Source organism: Panthera leo, chromosome A2 (assembly GCF_018350215.1).
Source record: "Panthera leo isolate Ple1 chromosome A2, P.leo_Ple1_pat1.1, whole genome shotgun sequence".
In the NCBI taxonomy this organism is placed as follows: Eukaryota; Metazoa; Chordata; class Mammalia; order Carnivora; family Felidae; genus Panthera; species Panthera leo.
In genome coordinates, this window is record NC_056680.1 from 47024554 (window position 1) to 47041474 (window position 16921).

Below are 16921 nucleotides of genomic sequence, written 5' to 3' on the forward strand. Positions count from 1 at the left end.
TATGACCTGAGCTGAAGTGGGACACGTAACTGACTGTGCCACCTAGGCGCTCCATGGTGTCTGTAATTTTTTTTTAAACAGGGGAAGCTTCATTTGGTTACCTGAAGAATTAATTTAAAACCTTTGCACTCTTTTTACCACAATGCTCTTTTGTTCAGAGATACACAAATTCTGTTCCTTTCTTTTCTTTTTTTTTTTTTTCCTATTTTTTAAATTCAAGTTAGATAACATACAGTGTAGTCTTGTCTTCAGGAGTAGAACCCAATGATTCTTCTCTTACATATGGCAGTGCTCTTCTTGAAAAGTGCCCTCCTTAATGCCCATCATTTCTAAAATAAACAGTTCATGAGCTGACGAACAGGCCTAAACTGTTGCCATCATGTGGGGCTGGGTAGAGGAAACAAACTGAGAGTGAATTCTCACTCCCTTTTCTTCTCTCCTTCCCTTTTTTCCCCCCTACTTTGTTGAAGATTGATTGACCATATAGTTCTGGGTTTCCTATTGTTCTATTGATCTTTGTGTCTGTTTTTGTGCCAGTACCATATTGTTTTGATCTCTGTAGCTTTCTCATATACCTTGAGGTCCTGAATTGTGATGCTTTTGCTTTGCTTTTTCAAGACTGCTTTGGCTCTTCAGGGTCTTGTGTGGTTCCATACAAATTTTAGGATTGTTTGTTCTTAGTCTATGAAAAATGCTGTTGGTATTTTGATAGGGATTGTGTTAAATGTGTAGATTGCTTTGGGTACTATAGACATTTTCACAGTATTTGTTCTTCCAGTCTGTGAGCATGGAGTGTCTTTCCATTTCGTTGTGTCATCTTCAGTGTCTTTCATCAGTGTTTTATGGTTTTCAGAGTATAGGCATTTCATCTCTTGGCTTAGATTTATTCTAGGTATCTTATTTTTGGTGCAATTTTAAATGGGATTGTTTTCTGAATTTCTCTTTCTGCTGCTTTATTATTGGTTACATTTCTGTAACTTGTTTCTATGAGTTGATTTTGTCTTCAGTGATTTACTGAACATGTTGATCAGTTCTCTATTTCCACTATAATGTAATATTTATTATTTGCTTCTTTCAGGTTGCTTTGTGTTAACTCTTCTTTCTCTAGTTTCCTTAGGTAGAAGATTTGGTTATTGATTTTAGATCTTTTGTCTTGTTAAATCATATGTGTTTGGAGCTATACATTTCCCTCTAAGCATTGCTTTGGCTACCCATCTCATACATTTGGGATGTTGTGTTTTATTTTTACCTATCTTAAAGTGCTCACCTATTTCCCTTGTGATTTCTTTTTTGATGACTCATGGATGATCTAAGAGAGTGTTTAAAATATCTACTTACTTGTGATTTCACAAAATTTTTTAAGGTTTTTTTAAATTTATTTTTGAGAGAGAAAGAGCATGTGCAGGCGAGAAGGGGAGCAGAGAGTGAGGAAGAGAGAGAATCCCACATAGGCTCTGCGTTGTCAGCACAGAGCCAGACACAGCTCAGGACTAGAACTCACAAACCATGAGATCACGACCTGAGTCATGACATTTAATTGACTGTGCCACCCAGGAGCCCCTAAAAATTTATTTCTGTTAATGATTACTGATTTTCTTAAGATGTGGTCAAAGAACATCATTTCTATCATTTCAATCATTTTCAATTTACTGAGAGGTGTTCTATCACTTGACATAAAATCTGCATTGGAGAATGTTCCATGTGTTCTTGAGAAGAAATATTCCATGGTTGTGGTCTGTTAAGTCTACTTGGTTTGCAGTGTTGTTCATGTTTTGTATTTTGTTCTTTGTCTCCTGCTATGTGTTCAGTCTATTACTGAAAGATTTAAAAAAAAAATTCAACTGTATTTGTTTAACTGTTTATTTCTACCTTTAATTCACTAGCATTGGTTTCATGTATTTTGTTCATATGTACTTGTAATTGTATTTCTTTTTTTTTTAATATATGAAATTTATTGTCAAATTAGTTTCCATACAACACCCAGTGCTCATCCCAAAAGGTGCCCTCCTCAATACCCATCACCCACCCTCCCCTCCCTCCCACCCCCCATCAACCCTCAGTTTGTTCTCAGTTTTTAACAGTCTCTTATGCTTTGGTTCTCTCCCACTCTAACCTCTTTTTTTTTCCTTCCCCTCCCCCATGGGTTTCTGTTAAGTTTCTCAGGATCCACATAAGAGTGAAAACATATGGTATCTGTCTTTCTCTGTATGGCTTATTTCACTTAGCATCACACTCTCCAGTTCCATCCACGTTGCTACAAAAGGCCATATTTTATTCTTTCTCATTGCCACGTAGTACTCCATTGTGTATATAAACCACAATTTCTTTATCCATTCATCAGTTGATGGACATTTAGGCTCTTTCCATAATTTGGCTATTGTTGAGAGTGCTGCTATAAACATTGGGGTACAAGTGCCCCTATGCATCAGTACTCCTGTATCCCTTGGGTAAATTCCTGGCAGTGCTATTGCTGGGTCATAGGGTAGGTCTATTTTTAATTTTCTGAGGAAACTCCACACTGTTTTCCAGAGCGGCTGCACCAATTTGCATTCCCACCAACAGTGCAAGAGGGTTCCTGTTTCTCCACATCCTCTCCAGCATCTATAGTCTCCTGATTTGTTCATTTTGGCCACTCTGACTGGCGTGAGGTGATATCTGAGTGTGGTTTTGATTTGTATTTCCCTGATGAGGAGCAACATTGAGCATCTTTTCATGTGCCTGTTGGCCATCTGGATGTCTTCTTTAGAGAAGTGTCTATTCATGTTTTCTGCCCATTTCTTCACTGGATTATTTGTTTTTTGGGTGTGGAGTTTGGTGAGCTCTTTATAGATTTTGGATACTAGCCCTTTGTCCGATATGTCATTTGCAAATATATTTTCCCATTCCGTTGGTTGCCTTTTAGTTTTGTTGGTTGTTTCCTTTGCTGTGCAGAAGCTTTTTATCTTCATAATGTCCCAGTAATTCACTTTTGCTTCTAATTCCCTTGCCTTTGGGGATGTGTCGAGTAAGAGATTGCTATGGTTGAGGTCAGAGAGGTCTTTTCCTGCTTTCTCCTCTAGGGTTTTGATGGTTTCCTGTCTCACATTCAGGTCCTTTAACCATTTTGAGTTTATTTTTGTGAATGGTGTGAGAAAGTGGTCTAGTTTCAACCTTCTGCATGTTGCTGTCCAGTTCTCCCAGCAGCATTTGTGAAAGAGACTTTTTTTTTTTTCATTGGATATTCTTTCCTGCTTTGTCAAAGATGAGTTGGCCATACGTTTGTGGGTCTAGTTCTGGGGTTTCTATTCTATTCCATTGGTCTATGTGTCTGTTTTTGTGCCAATACCATGCTGTCTTGATGATTACAGTTTTGTAGTAGAGGCTAAAGTCTGGGATTGTGATGCCTCCCGCTTTGGTCTTCTTCTTCAAAATTACTTTGGCTATTCAGGGCCTTTTGTGGTTCCATATGAATTTTAGGATTGCTTGTTCTAGTTTTGAGAAGAATGCTGGTGCAATTTTGATTGGGATTGCATTGAATGTGTAGATAGCTTTGGGTAGTATTGACATTTTGACAATATTTATTCTTCCAATCCATGAGCAGGGAATGTCTTTCCATTTCTTTATATCTTTTTCAATTACCTTCATAAGCTTTCTATAGTTTTCAGCATACAGATCTTTTACATCTTTGGTTAGATTTATTCCTCGGTATTTTATGCCTCTTGGTGCAATTGTGAATGGGATCAGTTTCTTTATTTGTCTTTCTGTTGCTTCATTGTTAGTGTATAAGAATGCAACTGATTTCTGTACATTGATTTTGTATGCTGCAACTTTGCTGAATTCATGTATCAGTTCTAGCAGACTTTTGGTGGAGTCTATCGGATTTTCCATGTATTATATCATGTCATCTGCAAAAAGCGAAAGCTTGACTTCATCTTTGCCAATTTTGATGCCTTTGATTTCCTTTTGTTGTCTGATTGCTGATGCTAAAACTTCCAGCACTATGTTAAACAACAGCGGTGACAGTGGGCATCCCTGTCGTGTTCCTGATCTCAGGGAAAAAGCTCTCAGTTTTTCCCCATTGAGGATGATGTTAGCTGTGGGCTTTTCATAAATGGCTTTGATGATCGTTAAGTATGTTCCTTCTATCCCGACTTTCTCAAGGGTTTTTATTAAGAAAGGGTGCTGGATTTTGTCAAAGGCCTTTTCTGCATCGATTGACAGGATCATATGGTTGTTCTCTTTTTTTTTATTAATGTGATGTATCACGTTGATTGATTTGCGAATGTTGAACCAGCCCTGCATCCCAGGAATGAATCCCACTTGATCATGGTGAATAATTCTTTTTATATGCCGTTGAATTCGATTTGCTAGTATCTTATTGAGAATTTTTGCATCCATATTCATCAGGGTTATTGGCCTGTAGTTCTCTTTTTTTACTGGGTCTCTGTCTCGTTTAGGAATCAAAGTAATACTGGCTTCATAGAATGAGTCTGGAAGTTTTCCTTCCCTTTCTATTTCTTGGAATAGCTTGAGAAGGATAGGTATTATCTCTGCTTTAAACATCTGGTAGAACTCCCCTGGGAAGCCATCTGGTCCTGGACTCTTATTTGTTGGGATATTTTTGATAACCGATTCAATTTCTTCGCTGGTTATGGGTCTGTTCAAGCTTTCTATTTCCTCCTGATTGAGTTTTGGAAGAGTGTGGGTGTTTAGGAATTTGTCCCTTTCTTCCAGGTTGTCCAATTTGTTGGCATATAATTTTTCATAGTATTCCCTGATAATTGTTTGTATCTCTGAGGGATTGGTTGTAATAATTCCATTTTCATTCATGATTTTATCTACTTGGGTCATCTCCCTTTTCTTTTTGAGAAGCCTGGCTAGAGGTTTGTCAATTTTGTTTTTTTTTTCAAAAAACCAACTCTTGGTTTCGTTGATCTACTCTACAGTTTTTTTAGACCCTATATTGTTTATTTCTGCTCTGATCTTTATTATTTCTCTTCTTCTGCTGGGTTTAGGCTGCCTTTGCTATTCTGCTTCTATTTCCTTTAGGTGTGCTGTTAGATTTTGTATTTTTCTTGTTTCTTGAGATAGGCCTGGACTGCAATGTATTTTCCTCTCAGGACTGCCTTAGCTGCATCCCAAAGCGTTTGGATTGTTGTATTTTCATTTTCGTTTGTTTCCATATATTTTTTAACTTCTTCTCTAATTGCCTGGTTGACCCACTCATTCGTTAGTAGGGTGTTCTTTAACCTCCATGCTTTTGGGGGTTTTCCAGACTTTTTCCTGTGGTTGATTTCAAGCTTCATAGCATTGTGGTCTGAAAGTATGCATGGTATAATTTCTATTCTTGTAAACTTATGAAGGGCTGTTTTGTGACCCAGTATATGATCTATCTTGGAGAATGTTCCATGTGCACTCGAGAAGAAAGTATATTCTGTTGCTTTGGGATGCAGAGTTCTAAATAGATCTGTCAAGTCCATCTGATCCAATGTATCATTCAGGGCCCTTGTTTCTTTATTGACCATGTGTCTAGATGATCAATCCATTTCTGTAAGTGGAGTGTTAAAGTCCCCTGCAATTACCACATTCTTATCAATAAGGTTGCTTATGTTTGTGAGTAATTGTTTTATATATTTGGGGGCTCTGGTATTCGGCTCATAGACATTTATAATTGTTAGCTCTTCCTGATGGATAGACCCTGTAATTATTATATAATGCCCTTCTTTGTCTCTTGTTACAGCCTTTAATTTAAAGTCTAGGTTGTCTGATATAAGTATGGCTACTCCAGCTTTCTTTTGGCTTCCAGTAGCATGATAAATAGTTCTCCATCCCCTCACTCTCAATCTAAAGGTGTCCTCAGGTCTAAAATGAGTCTCTTGTAGACAGCAAATAGATGGGTCTTGTTTTTTTATCCATTCTCATACCCTATGTCTTTTGGTTGGCGCATTTAATCCATTTACATTCAGTGTTATTATAGAAAGATACAGGTTTAGAGTCATTGTGATGTCTGTATGTTTTATGCTTGTAGTGATGTCTCTGGTACTTTGTCTCACAGGATCCCCCTTAGCATCTCTTGTAGGGCTGGTTTAGTGGTGACAAATTCCTTCACTTTTTTGTTTGTTTGGGAAGACCTTTATCTCTCCTTCTATTCTAAATGACAGACTTGCTGGACAAAGGATTCTCGGCTGCATATTTTTTCTGTTTAGCACGCTGAAGATCTCGTGCCAATCCTTTCTGGCCTGCCAAGTTTCAAAAGAGAGATCAGTCCGGAGTCTTATAGGTCTCCCTTTATATGTGAGGGCACGTTTATCCCTTGCTGCTTTCAGAATCTTCTCTTTATCCTTGTATTTTGCCAGTTTCACTATGATATGTCATGCAGAAGATCGATTCAAGTTACGTCTGAACGGAGTTCTCTGTGCCTCTTGGATTTCAATGCCTTTTTCCTTCTCCAGTTCAGGGACGTTCTCAGCTATAATTTCTTCAAGTACCCCTTTCCCTCTCTCTTCCTCCTCTGGGATACCAATTATGCGTATATTATTTCTTTTTAGTGTATCACTTAGTTCTCTAATTTTTCCCTCATACTCCTGGATTTTTTTTTTATCTCTCTTTCTCTCAGCTTCCTCTTTTTCCATAACTTTATCTTCTAGTTCACCTATTCTCTCCTCTGCCTCTTCAATCCGAGCTGTTGTTGTTTCCATTTTGTTTTGCATTTCGTTTAAAGCGCTTTTCAGCTCCTCGTGACTGTTCCTTAGTCCCTTGATCTCTGTGGCAAGAGATTCTCTGCTGTCCTCTATACTGTTTTCAAGCCCAGCGATTAATTTTATGACTATTATTCTAAATTCACTTTCTGTTATATTATTTAAATCCTTTTTGATCAGTTCATTAGCTGTTGTTATTTCCTGGAGATTCTTCTGAGGGGAATTCTTCCGTTTGGTCATTTTGGATAGTCCCTGGAGTGGTGAGGACCTGCAGGGCACTTCCCCTGTGCTGTGGTGTATAACTGGAGTTGGTGGGCGGGGCCGCAGTCCGACCCGATGTCTGCCCCCAGCCCACCGCTGGGGCCACAGTCAGACTGGTGTGTGCTTTCTCTTCCCTTCTCCTAGGGGCGGGATTCACTGTGGGGTGGCGTGGCCCGTCTGGGCTACTTGCACACTGCCAGGCTTGTGGTGCTGGGGATCTGGCGTATTAGCTGGGGTGGGTAGGCAAGGTGCACGGGGGCAGGAGGGGCAGGCTTAGCTCGCTTCTCCTTAGGTGATCCACTTCAGGAGGGGCCCTGTGGCAGCGGGAGAGAGTCAGATCCGCTGCCGGAGGTTTGGCTCCGCAGAAGCACAGAGTTGGGTGTTTGCGCTGCGCGAGCAAGTTCCCTGGCAGGAACTGGTTCCCTTTGGGATTTTGGCTGGGGGATGGGCGGGGGAGACGGCGCTGGTGAGCGCCTTTGTTCCCCACCAAGCTGAGCTCTGTCGTCCAGGGGCTCAGCAACTCTCCCTCCATTTGTCCTCCAGCCTTCCCGCTTTCTGAGCAGAGCTGTTAACTTATGACCTCCCAGACGCTAAGTCACGCTTGCTGTCGGAACACAGTCCGTCTGGCCCCTCCGCTTTTGCCTGCCAGACTTGGGGGCTCTGCTTGGCCGGCGGGCCGCCCCTCCGCTCCGGGTCCCTCCCGCCAGTCCATGGAGCGCGCACCGCCTCGCCGCCCTTCCTACCCTCTTCCGTGGGCCTCTCGTCTGCTCTTGGCTCCGGAGACTCTGTTCTGCTAATCCTCTGGCGGTTTTCTGGGTTGTTTAGGCAGGTGTAGGTGGAATCTAAGTGATCAGCAGGACGCGCAGTGAGCCCCGCGTCCTCCTACGCCGCCATCTTCCCTCTCTTCTTTTCTAATCTGTAATTTTATTTCTATTGGATTGGTTGACCCTTTTGTCGTTATCAAATGGCCTGATTGGTCTTTAGTAACTTTGTCTTAAAGTCATTTTCTGATGTTCCTGTAACCATTTCAGCTGTCTTTGCTTACTGTTGCCACAATATGTTTTAATATTATTTTCAACATATTCATGTCTTTGAATCTAAAGTGTTTGTCTTGTAGACAGCATGTAGTTGCATCATGTGTTTAAAACAATCTTTCCTGTCTTTTGGTAAGTGTGAAAACATTTACATTTAGTGTAATTACTAATAAGGCAAGATATGTCTGATATTTTACTATTTGTTTTCTACAATATTCATAGCAATTCATCTTAATTATTTATTTAAAATATATATTTAATTATATTTAATATGAGTATAATTAGTTGCATATAAGTATATTTAATGATATTTAGTATGATATGTAAATAATTATTTCTTTACATAAAATTTGAGTAGTTTTCTTAGTGGTTGCTATAGGCATTACAATTAATATCTTACAAAAATCTGGTTTGGCTTAAGAGCAACTTAATGTTGAAAGTAGAAAAGGCTTTGCTCCAATGTAGCTTTGTGTGCTTTCTCCTTTTTAGTCCTAGTATTCTCATATGGATTATATCTTTATACATTATAAGCCCATCACCACAGTATTATTGCTTCATGGAGTTGTATTTTAAATCAGGAGAAGAAAAGTAGAACACAAATATATTTATAATGTCTCTTACATTTACCTATGTATTTATAACTTATTACAGATCTTTATTTCTTTTTTTTTTAAGTTTACTTATTTTGAGAGAGAGAGAGCGAGTGAGAGCAGGAGTGGGGAGGGGTAGAAGAGAAGGACCGAGAGAATTTCAAGCGAATTCTGCCCTGTCAGCATGGAACCCGACACAGGGCTCGGACCAACAAACTTTGAGATCATGAGCTGAAATCAAGAGTCAGACGCTTAACTGAGCCACCCCCGTGACCCTCAGGTCTTTATTTCTTTATGTGGATTTGAGTAAATGTCTAGTGTTCTAACTTCAGCATGAAGAACTTCCTTTAGTATTTCCTATAGGGCCCATCTACAGCAGTGGATTCTTACATACTTTTTTTTCCTGTGAAAGTCAACTTCATTTTCTCCCCCAGCTTTATTGAGATATAATTGGCACATAACAATGTGTAAGTTCAAGGAATACGACATGATGATTTGATACCCTTATATATTGTGAAATGATAACCACAACTGGATTAGTTAATACTTTGATCACTTCACATAGTTACTATTTTGTGTGCATGGTGAGAATATTTAAGATCTATTCTCATAGCACCTTTCAATACAATAGTATTGTTAACTGTGGTCTCCATGTAGTATGTTAGATTTCCAGAATATACTCATTTTATAATTGGAAGCTTCTACCCTTTGACTAACATCTCCCCATTTCCCCCCAACCCTCATCCTCTGGCAACCACCATTCTACCCCTTGGTTCTATCAGTTTGACTCACTTACTTGACTTACTTATATCATACATAAAACCGGCATCATAAAGCATTTGTATTTGTCTGATTTATTTCACTTAGAATAATGGCCTCAAGGCCCATCCATTTTGTCACAGATTGTAACATGTCCTTCTTTCTCATGGCTGAATAGTAACCCATTGTGTGTGTGTGTGTGTGTGTGTGTGTGTGTGTGTGTGTGTGTGTACCTACACATATATACACATAATCCCACATCTTTTCCCAGTCATCTGTAGACAGACTTCATAGATAGACTCTTAGGCTGTTTTCATATTTGGCTATCATACTCTTAATAAATATGCTGCAATGAATATGGAGGCACAGATAGCTCTTTGAGATACTGATTTCACTTCCTTTGGATACATATCCGGAAGTGGGATTGCTGCATCATAAGAAGTTCTACTTCTCACTTTTTGAGGAACTTCTGTACTGTTTTCCATAGTGGCTGTACCAGTTTGCATTCTTACCAACCAACAGTGGACATGGATTCCCTTTTTTCCAACATTTATTGCCTCTTGTCTTTTTAGTAACAACCATTTTAATGGTTATGAGGTGTGATCTCATTGTGGTTTTGATTTGCATTTCCTTTTTGATTAGTGATGATGAACATCTTTTTGTGTACCTATTGGCCATTAGTATGTCTTCTTTGTGAAAATGTCTATTCATGTCCTCTGCCACTTTTAATGGGATTATTTTGGTTTTTTTTTTCTATTGAGTTGTGTGAATTATATACACACACACACACACACACACACACACACACATATATATATATACATACACACACACACATATATATATGTATTTTTTTTTTTAATTTTTAAGTTTATTTATTTCGAGAGAAAGAAAGAATGAGCAGGTAAGTTGCAGAGAGAGAGGGAAAAGGAGAATTCCAAGCAGGCCCTGATTGATAGATAGCACAGAGCCTGATGTGGTGCTTAATCTCATGAACCATGAGGTCATGACTTTAGGCAAAATCAAGATCTGGATGCTTAACTGATTGAGCCATCCAGGCACCCTTAAAATATGTATTTTGAATGTTAACCACTTATCAGATAGACTTGCAAAAATGTTCTTCCATTCCATAGGTTGCCTTTTAATTTTGTTGAGTGTTTTATTTTGCTGCACAGAACATTATTAGTTTGTTGTAGTTTCATTTGTTTGTTTTGGCTTTTGTTGCATGTGCTTTTGGTGTCATATCTGAAAAATTTTTTGCCAACACCAATGTCAGGAAAACTTTTCCTTATGTTTTCTTCAGGACTTTTACAGTTTCATTTCTTATGTTTAAGTCTTTAATCCATTTCAAGTTAATTTTTGTGAATGGTTTAAGCTTGGGGTCCAATTTCTTTCTTTGCATGAGATTATCTAGTTTTCCCAACACTATTAATTGATGAGGCTATCCTTGCCCTATTGACTATTCTTTGCTTCCTTGTAAACTATTAGCTGGCTATATGCGAAAACATTTATATCTGGGCTCTTGATTGTGTACGATTCATCTGTGTGTCTATTTTTACATCAGTACCATATTTGGATTACCATAGTTTTGTAATATAGTTTGAAATCAGAACATGTGATGCCTCCAGCTTTTTCCTTCACAGGATTTCTTTGCTATGTGGGATCTTCTGTAATTCCATATGCATTTTACGATTTTCTTTATTTGTGTGAAAAACGCCACAGGAATTTAATATGGATTGCACTGAATCTCTAAGTGGCTTTGTGTAGTATGGACATTTTAATAATATTCATCATTGTCTTATAGTTTTTGCTATGTAGGGTTTTCAATTCCTCGGCTAAATTTATTCTTAGGTATTTCATTTTTAAATGCTATTCTAAGTGGAATTCTTTTTTGTATTTCTTTTTCAGATAGTTCATGATGTATAGAAATGCAACTGACAATTGTATGTTGGTTTGCGTCCAGCAAGCTTAATGAATTTATTAATTAGTTCTAACACTTTCTGGTGGAGTCTTCAGGATTTTGCATACGTAGGATTTTATCAGCTGTAAACAGAGACTGTTTTACTTCTTCTTTTTTGATTTACATGACTTTTACTGCTTTTTATTTCCTGATTGTTGTGGATAGAATTTCCCATACTATATTGAATAGGAGCTGGCATCTTTGTTTTGTTCTTGATAGTCTAGGAAAAACTTTCAATCTTTCACTGTTAATTAGGATGTTAACTCTGGGTTTGTTATACTTGGCTTTTATTATGTTGAGGTATGTCCTTCTATATCTGATTTTTTGAGCATTTTTATCATTAAAGGATGTGATATCTTGTCAAGTGCTTTTTTGCATCTGACATGATCATAGGATTTCATCTTTCATTCTGTTAATGTGATGTATCACATTTACTGATTTGTGTATGTAGAAACATCCTTACTTCTCAGCAATAAATCTAATTTTAACATGGTGTATGATCCTTCTACTGTACTACTGAAAAATGTTTGCTAATATTTTTTTGAGAATCTTTTCATCTGTATACATCAGAGATACTGGCCTATAGTTTGCTTTTCTTGTAGGCTCCATATACAGTGTCAGGGTAATTCTGGCTTTCTAACATTAGTTTAGGAGTATACCCTCCTCTTCATTTTTTTTAGAAGAGTTTGAAATAGATTGGCATTAACTCTTCCTTACATTTAAGGTAGAAGTTACCAGTGAAACCATCTGAATCTGGGTATTTGGTAGGTTTTCTTTTTGGGTAGTTTTGATTAGTGATGGAATCTCCTTAGTCATTACTGTTCTCTCTACATTAAAAATTTTTTCGTGATTCAGGTTTTTTTGGTTGTCTATTTCTGAGAATTTACCTGTTTTCTAAATTAATCAGTCTGTTGGCGTATCATTGTTCTAAGTAGTCTCTTAAGATCTTTTGTATTTGTGTGGTATCACTTGTGATGTCTGCTCTTTGACTTCTGATTTTTTTTTTTCTTAAGGTAAAAGTTTGTTGGTTTTGCTTAACTTTTCATAATGCCAGCTTGTTTCATTTGATATTTTCTATATTTTCCTGGTTTCTATTTTATTTATTTCTGCTCTAGTCTTTGTTTTTTTCTTCTTTCCATTGACTTTTGGCTTAGTTTGTTCTTTTTCTAGTTTCTTCAGGTGTAAATAGGTTGTTTATTCGACATCTTTATCTTCTTGATCTAGGCATTTATTGCTATAAACTTCCCTTTAAGAACTGCTTTTGCTGCCTCACATAAGTTTTGGTATGTTGTGTTTCCATTTTCATTTGCTTCAAGATTTTTATTTCCTTTTGATTTTTTTCTTTAACCCATTGGTTTGGAAGTGTTCAATTTTCACATAGTTGTGAATTTTCCAGTTTGCTTCTTGTTTTTGTTGTTGATTTCTAGTTTCATACCATTGTACTTGGAAAAGATACTTGGTATAATTTTAGTTTTCTTAAATTTGCTAAGATTTATTTTGTGACCTAACATATGATCTATCCTGAGGAATGTTCCATGTGCGCTTGAGAAGAATGTGTATTCTGCTGTCGTATGAGATGCTTTTTATATGTCTGTTAGGTCCATTTTGTCTGAAGTATAATTCATGTCCATTGTTTCCATATTGACTTTCTGTGTGAATGGTCTATCCATTATTGAGAGTAGATATTCATATTGAAGGTCTCCCTCTATTATTATTATTATTATTATTGTCAATTTCTCCCTTAAAATCTGTTAGTATTTGCTTAATGTATTTAGGTGTGCCTATGTTGAGTGCATATACATGATTGTTATATCTTTTGATGAATTGCTTATCATTATATAAGCCTTTTCTTTGTCCTTGTTAGAGCTTTTTTTTAAATTTTATTTTTTATTTTTTGAAATTTACTTCCAATTTAGTCAGCATATAGTGCAACAATGATTTCAGGAGTAGATTCCTTACTGCCCCTTACCCATTTAGCTCATCCACCCTCCCACAACCCCTCCAGCAACTTTCAGTTTGTTCTCCATATTTATGAGTCTCTTATGTTTTGTCCCCCTCCCTGTTTTTATATTATTTTCGTTTCCCTTCCCTTATGTTCATCTGTTTTGTCTCTTCAAGTCCTCATATGAGTGAAGTCATATGATTTTTGTCTTTCTCTGACTGACTAATTTCGCTTAGCATAATACCCTCCAGTTCCATCCACGTAGTTGCAAATGGCAAGATTTCATTCTTTTTGACTGCCAAGTAATACTCCATTGTATATATACACCACATCTTCTTTATCCATTCATCTATCGATGGACATTTGGGCTCTTTCCATACTTTGGCTATTGTTGATAGTGCTGCTATAAACATGGGGGTGCATGTATCCCTTGGAAACAGTACACCTATATCCCGTGGATAAATGCCTAGTAGTGCAATTGCTGGGTTGTAGGGTAGTTCTATTTTTAGTTTTTTGAGGAACCTCCATACAGTTTTCCAGAATGGCTGCACCAGCTTGCATTCGCACCAACAATGCAAAAGAGATCCTCTTTCTCCGCATCTCCGCCAACACCAGTTGTTGCCTGAGTTGTTAATGTTAGCCATTCTGACAGGTGTAAGGTGGTATCTCATTATGGTTTTGATTCATATTTCCCTGATGAGTGATGTTGAGCATTTTTTCATGTGTCAGTTGGCCATCTGGATGTCTTCTTTGGAGAAGTGTCTATTCATGTCTTTTCCCATTTCTTCACTGGATTATTTGTTTTTTGGGTGTTGAGTTTGATAAGTTCTTTATAGGTTTTGGATACTAACCCTTTATCTGTTATGTTATTTGCAAATATCTTCTCCCGTTCTATCAGTTGCCTTTTAGTTTTGCTGATTGTTTCCTTTGCTGTGCAGAAGCTTTTGATTTTGATGAGGTTCTAGTAGTTCATTTTTGCTTTTGTTTTCCTTGCCTCCAGATACGTGTTGAGTGAGAAGTTGCTGCGGCCAAGATCAAAGAGGTTTTTGCCTGCTTTCTCCTCGAGGATTTTGATGGCTTCCTGTCTTACATTGAGGTATTTCATCCATTTTGAGTTTATTTTTGTGTATGGTGTAAGAAAGTGGTCCAGGTTCATTCTCCTGCATGTTGCTGTCCAGTTTTCCCAGCACCACTTGCTGAAGAGACTGTCTTCATTCCATTGGATATTCTTTCCTGCTTTGTCAAAGATTAGTCACCCATACGTTTGTGGGTACATTTCTGGGTTCTCTATTCTGTTCCATTGATCTGAGTGTCTGTCCTTGTGCCAGTACCATACTGTCTTGATGATTACAGCTTTGTAGTATAGCTTGAAGTCTGGGATTGTGATGCCTCATGCTTTGGTTTTCTTTTTCAAGATCACTTTGGCTATTCGGGGTCTTTCTGGTTCTATACAAATTTTAGGATTATTCTAGCTCTCTGAAGACTGCTGGTGTTACTTTGATAGGGATTGCATTGAATATATAGATTGTTTTGGGTAGTAACAACATTTTAAGAATATTTTTCTTCCTATCCAGCAGCATGGAATCTTTTTCCATTTCTTTGTGTCTTCTTCAATTTCTTTCATAAGCTTTCTATAGTTCTCAGTGTATAGATTTTTCACCTCTTTGGTTAGATTTATTCCTAGGTTTTTATGTTTTTTGGTGCAACTGTAAATGGAATCGATTCCTTGATTTCTCTTTCTCTCGCTTCATTGTTGGTGTATAGGAATGCAACCGATTTCTGTGAGTTGATTTTATATCCTGCAACTTTGCTGAAATCATGAATCAATTCTAGCAGTTTTTTGGTGGAGTCTTTTGGGTTTTCCATATAGAGTATCATGTCATCTGCAAAGAGTGAAAGTTTGACCTCCCCCTGGCCATTGTGGATGCCTTTTATTTCTTTGTGTTGTCTGATTGCAGAGGCTAAAACTTCCAATACTATGTTGAATAACAGTGGCGAGAGTGGACATCCCTGTCTTGTTCCTGACCTTCGGGGGAAAGATTTCAGTTTTTCCCCATTGAGGATGATAATAGCATTGGGTCATTCATATATGGTTTTTATGATCTTGAGGCATGCTCCTTCTAGCCCTATTTTCTTGAGGGTTTTTATCAAGAAAGGATGCTATATTTTGTCAAATGCTTTTTCTGCATCTATTGAGAGGATCATATGGTTCTTGTCCTTTCTTTTATTGATGTGATGAATCACGTTGTTTTGTGGATGTTGAACCAGCCCTGCATCCCAGTTATAAATCCTGCTTGGTCATGGTAAATAAATTTTTTAATGTATTGTTGGATCCAGTTGGCTAATATCTTGTTGAGGATTTTTGCATCCATAGTCATCAGGGAAATTGGACTAGAGTTCTCCTTTTTAGTGGGGTCTCTGTCTGGCTTTGGAATCAAGGTAATGCTGGCTTCATAGAAAGAGTTTGGAAGTTTTCCTTCCATTTCTATTTTTTGGAACAGTTTCAAGAGAAGAAGTGTTAACTCTTCCTTAAGTGTTTGGTAGAATTCCCCTGGAAAGCCATCTGGCCCTGGACTCTTGTTTTATGGCAGATTTTTGATTACTAATTCGATTTTCTTACTGGTTATAGGTCTGTTCAAAATTTCTATTTCTTCCTGTTTCAGTTTTGGTGGTGTACATGTTTCTAGGAATTTGTCCATTTCTTCTAGATTACCCATTTTATTGGCATATAATTGCTCATAATATTGTTTTATTACTGTTTTTATTTCTGCTGTGTTGGTTGTGATCTCTCCTCTTTCATTGTTGATTTTATTTATTTGGGTCCTTTTCTTTTTGATCAAACTGGCTATTGATTTATCCATTTTGTTAATTCTTTCAAAGAACCAGCTTCTGTTTTCATTGATCTGTTCTGTTCTTTTGGTTTCTGTAGCATTAATTTCTGCTCTAATCTTTATTATTTCCTGTCTTTTGCTGGTTTGGGGTTTTATTTGCTGTTCTTTTTCCAGCTCCTTAAGACTTAAGGTTAGGTTGTGTATCTAAGATCTTTCTTCCTTTTTTACGAAGGCCTGGATTGCTATATGCTTTCCTCTTATGACCACCTTTGCTGCATCCCAGAGGTTTTAGGCTGTGTTATTACCATTTTCATTGGCTTCCATATACTTTTTAATTTCCTCTTAACTGCTTGGTTAGCCCATTCCTTCTTTAGTAGGATGTTCTTCAGTTTCCAACTAATACGTTTCCAAATTTTTTCTTGTGGTTGATTTGGAGTTTCATAGCATTGTGGTCTGAAAATATGCACGGTATGATCTCAATCTTTTTGTACTTATGTACATGTGCACTGGAGAAGAATGTATATTCGGCTGCTTTAGGATGAAATGTTCTGAATGTATCTGTTAAGTCCATCTGGTCCAGTGTGTCATTCAAAGCCATTGTTTCTTTGTTGATTTTTTTTGATTAGATGATCTGTCCATTGCTGTGAGTGGGGTGTTGAAGTCTCCTATTAAGGTATTACTATCAATGAGTTTCTTTATGTTTGTGATTAACTGATTTATATATTTGGGTTCTTCCATATTTGGTGCATAAATTGTTAGGTCTTCTTGGTGGATAGACCCCTTGATTATGATACAATGCTCTTCTGCATCTCTTGATAGAGTCTTTATTTTAAAGTCTAGGTTGTTTGATCTAACTATGGCGACTCC